The following is a 2,984-nucleotide window of genomic DNA, read 5'->3' on the forward strand; positions in this document are numbered from 1 at the left end:
ATGCGTTAGGGAATGAAAGACTGTACGGAGATATCACCACAAGAATACAAACGGCTTGATTAACAAAAACCTTGGACTCCAGCTGTCAGCATTGCTTTTTGATCATTCAGTAAAAGACCATGCTTCAACGGCGCTAAGTTTAGAAAGTTTAGAAAGTGTTGCAGTTTATAAAAGACATAAAAAAACGATTAAAGAAAAAAATTCTTTGCAGACCATGAACGGTCTACGCAAGTAAAGAAGCGGATGATAAGCTAGCTCTTTATGCAAATGAGTTGGTCACTTTAAGTTCCGAGACATGTCATGCAGCAAGAACGGAATCCTATAGTTGCTACGATTGGCTAAAGGAAAAGTTTTGCAGAATCACTCGAAATCACTTCTGCAAGTGGCTAAGAATCTCGTAATGAATAAAAATTCTGTACTGAGAATTCCAAGGTGGGAGAGGCGAGATTCCTCCCCCCCCCCTTCCCCCTCCTCACAATGCTATCCTTCTTTACCTACAGCAAAAAATAAATAAATTAATTAATAAATAAAACTAGAGAAATTTCTACTGTGAAACTATTTGCATACAAGAGAACGGCCCTTGAAATTTAACTCTTCAAAGTTTTAAGCCCTGCTCATTCCGGATAATGATTAGAAAGTGTTAATCCACATGTGAAACCTGAGTATATAATCCCTGTGACATTTGATCAACGGTGTTCCATAAGGACAGGTTCTCATTCAAAACGTTCGAAAATTCTATTTCTTTGTAGTTGCATTTTTTAAAGGTGTACTTGTCTAGACTCTTGGAACAGAAAGTTTTTTTTTTAATCCGTGCTTTACAAAAGTTTCTACAGTCCATTGTTTGAAGCAGTGTCACGGCTGCCATGATCCGCGCGGGGTACCCGCCATGTGTCCAACGCCTTGTCACGGTTCGCGCGGCTCCCCCTGTTGGAGGTTCGAGTCCTCCCTCGGGCATGGTTGTGTGTGTGTTGTCCTTAGCATAAGTTACTGTAAGTAGTGTGTAAACATAGGGACTGATGGTTCAAATGGCTCTGAGCACTTTGGGACTTAACATCTGAGGTCATCAGTTTCCTAGAACTTAGAACGACTTAAACCTAACTAAATTAAGGACATCACACACACCCATGCTCGAGGCAGGATTTGAACCTGCGACCGTAGCGGTCGCGTGGCTCCCGACTGAAGCGCCTACAACCGCTCGGCCACATCGGCCGGTCTATCATGTATTCTAGAAGAGTTGCAAGGTCGTCAGTGGCGCCTGTTCTTTCGAGAGCAGTTACTATCTTCATATCTATGGTTAAACGTTACCCAGCCATTGACCTTCGTCTGTGCGAATGCGCACAGGTTGCCGGAACTCTTACGGGAATCGTCACCTTAGTGTGAGCCAGTAATGAGTGGATGGACAAATACCTATTAAGTACATTACGTATGCGGATTGTGGACGGTTGGGGATGTGAGTCTCACGGGAAGCGTGCGAGGGATAAATTCCTGCAGTCGTGCTGTTCATGTGTGCCCTCGATGGCTCAGATGGATTGAGCGTCTGCCTTGTAAGCAGGAGATTCTGGGTTCGAGTCCCAGTAGGGGCACACTTTTCAGCTGTCCCCATCGAAGTATATCAACAACACCTGTCGGCAGCTGAGGGTTTCAATTAATTATCAGTTGTGAAGGTGATTCGATGAACCCTTTGCCAGGCACTTAAATGTGTTTTGCAGGGTATCCATATAGATGTAGATGATAACTCGTCCCGTGTCGCACGTGCTCAAAATGATTCATACTGCAGAATGCATGCAAACATACTCACCGAAAATACGGACGAATATGAAGTGCAGGCTGCCGAGTGCTGCATATCCAGCTTTGACAGATGGGCTTTTCCTGCCAAGAAGAACAGGAAGTTGCTGTCTAGGAACAATCAGAGGTAGAGGAAGGGTTGATAAATACTCCTTGACTTGCAGACTAAACGTAAATAACGAAAATACATTTTTGGTAAAAATTGGTCAAAACATAATCGGTTGCCCTCCGTATTGGATTAGCTGTTTTGAATATTGAAAATCTGACTTCAGATTCGTTTTCAGCGACATTAAAAATATATTATTACTTCGATTTGCATGAACTGAGTGTTACATATATAACTAAATGTTTTCCCTAAACTTTGAACACATTTTTTTCGGGTAACTATTTTCTCAGAACGGCATGCAGCATAAATTAAAAGTGGTTCGTTCTCTTAACATCTACCTCTGACCCCTAAAAGTAAACACTTTTCTTAGGAACTTATAGCTATAATATGACATTTGTTAATATTAACTAATTTTTGTGTAGGCATAAGGAGTGAAACAAACCCTCAAAAATCGAACTCAAAGTTCGAATTAGCACTGTATCGTTAAATTTAAGGTTGTTTCATTGCGGTTAGGTTTACGCTCCCATAAATTTTATGTTTTATCGACTGATGTTATCCATTTTCAATTTCAGAGGAATAATGTAGTATCAACTGATGTTACCCATTTTTGAATTCAGGTAACATATGAGGTGCCACACTGCACGCGCTCTGCGTACTCCAGTCTCGCAGGCCCTTGATCAAATCATAATTACGGGCGCCATTTTTTATTGAAAATCTAAAATTAAGCTCATAGTATTATCACTCGTAATTCCCAAACAGATCTTTCGAATGTATTTTCATTGTCTCAAAAAGAATTTCAAATGTACCCTTTTTTGCTCATTTGTATGAGAACCTGGCCGTAACGCCGGAATATAGTCACGAGATTTTTTTTCAGAGACGCTGTACGTTCGCGAGAAGACTTTCGTTCTGCGCCTGTCGAAGGACATTCCTCAGATATTACTGTGTGTGTGCTACTCAGTCGTGCCATTTAAGTGTACATCTTTGCATAGTTTTCCTTTCACGATGTAAACAGTGTTCCGCTCAGTTGCTAACTGGCCAGTGAGTGGTTCCGAAGGTATCGGATGTGCGGTGCGTTCGGTCTGCTAGGACAACA

At 41.6% G+C, this 2,984-nt stretch overlaps 1 non-coding gene across 1 annotated transcript; it reads left to right on the forward strand.

Moving 5' to 3' along the window:
* The first annotated feature begins 1,508 nt into the window (after nucleotides 1-1,508).
* On the forward strand, nucleotides 1,509-1,583 carry Trnat-ugu (transfer RNA threonine (anticodon UGU)). The gene has a single exon. It is a non-coding gene; the product is annotated as a tRNA-Thr (tRNA).
* Nucleotides 1,584-2,984: the final 1,401 nt, after the last annotated feature.

Source organism: Schistocerca gregaria, unplaced genomic scaffold, assembly GCF_023897955.1.
Source record: "Schistocerca gregaria isolate iqSchGreg1 unplaced genomic scaffold, iqSchGreg1.2 ptg000198l, whole genome shotgun sequence".
Lineage (NCBI taxonomy): Eukaryota > Metazoa > Arthropoda > Insecta > Orthoptera > Acrididae > Schistocerca > Schistocerca gregaria.